The sequence below is a fragment of the Tachysurus vachellii genome, chromosome 5 (genome assembly GCF_030014155.1).
Source record: "Tachysurus vachellii isolate PV-2020 chromosome 5, HZAU_Pvac_v1, whole genome shotgun sequence".
NCBI lineage: Eukaryota > Metazoa > Chordata > Actinopteri > Siluriformes > Bagridae > Tachysurus > Tachysurus vachellii.
In genome coordinates this window covers 32689146-32695377 of record NC_083464.1, presented here as the reverse complement: position 1 = coordinate 32695377, position 6232 = coordinate 32689146, and positions in this window count along the sequence as shown.

The window sequence follows — 6232 nt, the reverse complement described above, 5'->3', positions numbered from 1 at the left end:
AGTCTTTTTTTCTGCAGAACACAAAACAAGATATTCTGAAGAATGTTGGTAAACCAAAGAACCACTGGCACCCGTTGAACTCTATTGCCAAATGACAAGTGAAGAGTGCCAGCAGTTTTTTTGCTACTTCTATTTTTATCTTTTGTTCTGCAAAAGAAAAAGAAAAAAGTTTAAAATAACAATAGGGTGAGTAAATGATTACAGAAGTTCCATTTTTGGTTGAACTATCCCTACCTAGATTCCAGTGCTCAACTTTAAATAAAAATTACAAAATAAAGTCTAACAGACATTTAGCTGAAAGGTTTAGTTATAACAATTCTTTTTAAAAAAAAAACCACCAAACACCAACTGATCCCTCTGATGCTGAAAGAATTTTAAATCTGTGTAACATTTAATTTGTTAAAAGCAAAAACAGCAGCTTAGTTTAAAAGCTGTTTTTTAAGAGTTTGAAGTTTGGGCTTGAGATTCTTACTTCCCAATGACAGAAATGCTCTCCTAATAGCATCAAATGTGCTTCTCATTGTCTTTGGGTAGTCTAAATTTAGAGCATAGATCAAAGCAAAAGAAGACATACAGTATGTGGCAAGTTTGGGACATCACCAACCACAATTTTTCCCTCGAGAATGATTGCCATTAATGAGTCGACATTGAGGGCATGTGGAGTTTGGGCAGGCATGTCTTCTGTTAAAACTGTGAGCAGGCCAACATCAGCTGCACTGAGGTCTACATTCACATCTGAATCCTAAACAGAGAAAAGTAACAAGTGGTAATTTCTCCATACCTTGGAACAGTGTCCTGTGTAAGCATGAAGCATAAGAAAGTGTGATCTTGTTTTAAAGGGAAAGTTGATTGAAAAATGTAAATTCTGGCATTAATTACCTTTATATTGTTTTACACAAGATACCAATTATGATCATAGTTGTTCAAATGTAATCTTGAAGTCACAGGAATACTTTGCTTGCAGAAAAACAAACTTTATTCAACAATTTATCCTCTTCTGTGTTAGCCTCCACTGTTACTATTATTGTCACTTCATCAAGCTACATTTGAATGACTATGATCACAAAGACTATTTTAGTAATGTCTTCCCTACATTTCTGCACATTGAAAGTGATCGCTGAGATGCTGGCTAGGTCAAGAGACAAATAACTACTGTAATATTCATCTGATCTATATTCTAATGGACCCTAATACACAATTTAGCATTAGCACAAATAACAAAGTAGTAAACACCAACATTTACTTACAAAGCATGTGCTGAAAAATTCCACAGAATCATCCCCCAGGAGGATTGGAAAGCCATGAAGTACTGCGGTGCGCACACAAGTTACATCAGATGACTATGAAAAACAGAATGAGGTTAACGATCATACACAGACTATACAAAAGACAACTACATAAAGGTTTACCTTTAAATCAACTTGACGCAGAATTGCATCAAGCATTCTTCCTTGGTTTCCTCCTTTTTTCCTGAAAATTTTGATCAAACGTGTAGTGTTTGTCCAATGCTTCATAGAATTCGGATCTCAGATTTTTTCCAGATATGTGATTAAATTCTGCAAAGATCTGAGAACAAACACAAAGTGGTTATTTACAATAAAACAAGATATTGAATAATATGTTTAGATTGTAAAGAGAATACATACCTGGCTTTCGGTGAAAAGTGCAAACATGGTATTGGAACAATTTGAGTATGGTTTATGCGATAGTGCTTAAGTTGTGCCCTCTTTTCAGATGTAAAGAAGCAAAACTTACAATTCCACTGCATGGCAGAAGGCAATCAACAGGAAACCTAAAAAGAAAAAAATAAATGAATTACTTAAGTTAAAGGCAAGGTAAAGGCAGAGTAACTTGCAATGAAGTAACTTGCATGCTCATTTAGCATGCAATTTTTACCAATAAAATGAATTAATCCAAAACAATACTATTGAAAAAAAAATCAAATTATCATGCAAGTCATATGAAAAATGTTTGGTGAACTATTTATTTAAAACTAAAACATGCAGCTTTAATCTGTACTATTCAGTAACCTACAGTACACTTGAACACTGTCTTTTAAAAGATGCACGCGCAGTGCATGCGTTGGCGACATTCAGACCGGCTGTGTAATTAACGTTACTTTTGTATTTTTGCGCGGTGGTTACAGTTTGATGGTGTATTCAGTCAAAACTTGCGCCCTCGGTTTAAGACAGTTTTTTTGTCTCCCATGTCCCGTTTTTTTCTTCTCGATTTTTTTGCTCCCATATCCTGTTTTTTTTCCCGGTTCCCCCCCCGCCGCGCTCCACACCACACCACGATGAAAATGGCTAGATTTTATAAAACGCATGGCAATTGTAGACAAGTTAAGTTACACTGCCAGGTCTTGCATTGTCATGACCAAGTAATCAAATTAACAAAAATAAAGAATTTTAAAATAATTTACTGGCAAACCGATTTTACAGATCTAAAGTGCAAAATAACATTTTAGATGTTGGTTTCCAACACGAGGTGTTCAAAGCTACAAACGGTCCAAAAGATGTTTATGTAAAGACAAGTTTAAACGTTCCTAACATGTTCTGAAAAGTAATATTAATTGAAGTGTTGAATGATTATAACTAACAAACAAGAAAAACAAAAATATGCCTTAATGAATTACCTTAATCGGTGGATGCTCAAACCATCTTCAGTCCATGAGCCTTCAGCAAAGTGTGGGGGAGGGGAGTTGTGCTTCATTGCGCATGCCCAATGAAATGTCTCAAACATTTCGAGTAATATTACTTAAATTTTATTAGTAATCTCAAATATTTATTTTAACATTTTACCAGTAATTAACTATTTTTAGTAAACTCAATTTTAGTCAGATTTAAGTAAACATAATAGCATTTTTCTAGAGAAGTATACTATTTGATTTTACAGTGCATATAATCGTTCCTACATTCATATCACCATCAAAGAAAGAAAGAATTATTCTATCAAGAATCCCATAGTGGCCACCCTGGTCCTCAGAGCCCCAACCAAACGCAACAGCTTATCCACATATGCCACCTCCACCCTTAGTTCAGTCAGGACCACTTGAGTCAAAATAAAGACAATTCTTTGACATATTTAAATTTTCAATTTGCAAGCAATTTGCTTATAAAATTTACATTTGGCAGTATGGCTCTGTTCTGAATTCCCCATCCTTTTCATGAGCTCCATGAAAGCTAGTCAGGGAACAGCAGCAGCTTCGTGGGGGGACAATCACCCATTTAACTGGGAAAGCAGCAAGACAAAATCCCCCATTTAGAACAGAGCCTGCATCAGTGACAACAGAATGACACTGATTAAGTTAAACACAAAGTTTCAAGGAGGAGCTAGGGGAGGAGGTGGGGTGCAGCAATGCAGAGGAAACAGCCAAGCAGACAGACTGAAAAAAGCATTCAAATAGGGCGCCCTGTTTGAAAGGGACCAATAGCGCGCTTAGGAATCAGATCAGCTGATGGGCGAGGTCAGAAATTTGACATCAGCTGATAGCCGAGCTTGACTATGTGGCCTGCCTGAACTGACGCTGAAAGCTATATTTGTCAGTATTAATATATGTTCCTACCATTCATCCATTTAAATAAATAAATAAATAAATAAATAAATTTCTACTCTGTTCTAATGTTAAAACCCTGTGAAAAATCTGTAATCGTCCAGAGAAAATCTGAAGTGATAATGTTACACCCATTGTTAAGTAGGCGAAAAACTAGGCATGGATTTGATTGTAGCAGAGGAGCAGAAAATGCAAATTGTCACGGTTGTGGCGAAATGGGTCTGTTGCAAAAGCACTTCCCATAGTCTTACTTCCATGAGAGCAAGAGTGAGAGAGAGTGCATTTGAGCCCATTTCAAATACTGTTTGGCAAACCCACTAATACTGTCCAAAGCCACAACTAATGATAATGATGATAACTAATGATGAGTTTAAAGATGTTATCTTAAGATGTCTGTTATTGTGCAAATTTGTCTTCTGCTTTATCTGGGCTACAGAAACAGGTGAAGGAGCCACTAAATGCACAGCTGCACAACCTGAAACCAGGGAACTGGGTTGTTGTGAGAGACATCAGGAGAAAGAGCTGAGCAGTGACAAGGACCATCCCAGATACTCCTGTCAGGGTTGAAATATAGACTCAAACACAGAGCACAGATGACTAAAGGCAATGAGAGGCTTTCATATGGGTAGCTTAGAATGCAGAGGCAGGAATAAGGTGAAAGGACAGTCAACTGCACAAGGCACAACAGAAAAATAATCCCACAATAGGATTCTAAGGGGAGCAACATATAAAAAGCAAATGACACAGGGAGCAAAGCAATAGTCAAAACCCGAGGAATGCTCCAAACAGAGGGACAATAATCCAAGAGAAAATAAACAAAGTCAAAATGTAATCCTCAAACCGAAACAGCAGACAACTGCCGGGAGCAATAGTTTCGAATCCAACAAGGGAAAATAATGCGAGGCCAATGTCACACAAAAAATCAGAAATCAATTGTAAACCACTAACCAAAACAGCAGACAACTGCCTGGAAAATAGTTTCGAAGAACGCAGGCAAAAAAACATCCGCAGAGAAAAAAAGGTCCTTCAACAGGAAAGCAAAACCAAAATTGAAACTTAAGGCAAAAGGCATCCGTGAGAAAAGGGCTAATAGCCGAAAACCATCTGGCGAAGAGTGTTCACCGGCAATGTCCTTAAATAGAAAAAGGGGGGTATAAAATGGTGTCCAACCCGGAAGAGCCACAATCAAGATGGCTGCCGACCTGGACATGGCCACCGCCCACACGAGAGTGTCGGTCGACCTGCTGACAACTGGCAGCATGAATGGCAGTAAAGGTCACTGTGGATTCCATGTGGATTAACAGCAGCCAAGTGAACTCCACGCCAAGCAATGATTAGGGGCTCCCACTACTGCATTTTGCAATACCTTGTAGAAATACAATGAGTAGTGTTACCCACTGCTGTGAAATACATCAAGGGCACATGGTGAAGTGCTGGTAACCTGAGCCCCACCTAACCATCTATGGCACGAAAAGTGTCTGAGATGCAATGACCATCAAACAATCACTTCTTAAGTGGGCACAAAATATCCTGAGAGGAGAAGCTACTCTTTATTATCAGCTGGCATGTGTAGTGAAGCGGTGTGGATGTGTCGTGCAAGCAGTACTGTTAGATGTTATTGCCTTTTATTGTTAAAGCTAAACACATTTTGATAGAGATGGACCTACAAAGGGGTAAAAATATTGAGAGTTCCATACTATCTAGAGCATATCTCCATTTTACATATAGAAGTAGAGCATTGGAAAGGGAAAATACAATTTATGCTATGCACAAAACAGTAGTTTTGATACCTAAACTGCAGTAGAAAAAATTGTTCCTCAAAAAACAGTGTCTGTCTTTTTATCCAATTATTACTGCCAGTTCAGCTGTCTCAACAGAAAGACCTGAATGTGATCAGAATGTGTTCAGACCTAAAACTGTCTGCATAAAAGGTGAAAAAAAGGGCAACTGTCATGTAGCACATCCTCAAGTGAGTCAGAAAAACGTGTGTGCGCATGTTATAAATAATGCAGCATGAGCTAAGAAAGCATATATATTCTGCTGCAACTTGTTTGCAGTAGCTTGTCTTGTCCATTCTGTGGAAGACATGATAAAGCTGTTATTGGCTTGCTTTTAACCATTAAACCCGTGTTTATTTTATCAATTATCCCTCTACAACCTCTCTTACACCACACATTTTCTAACTTTTGCTCATTGTTGTTTTTTGTGTTTTTGTACCCTCTAATTTGGGTATGTTCTGCAACAAATCGTAGTTCATATTTAGTTTTATGTGATTTACATCGCTAGTATTGATGGGGCTTGTTAAAAAAAAAGAAATAATCTGCACTTGCATCTGAAAGTACAGTATGTGAATGAGAAATTAGTGATCATTTCATCAAGAAACATGACTGATGTCATAATTTTCTGCTATTTCTTTCTTCAACGTTTGAGATTTACACAACAAACTCATCTGTGACCTATTCTTTTACAACTTGCATATGGTTCTTTGGGTTATTTAAGAACCTGGCCAAACTTTTAAAAAAAATGTAATTCTAGAGACTGAATTAAGAGCAAATTCTTACATTTTACATTATTTTACATTTAAGACCTTTGGCCATATTATACATAGTCACAGTTTGATAGACACCTGTCACAAAATGTATGTATTAATTGCATAGCAAACTGTTTACTGCATATGAT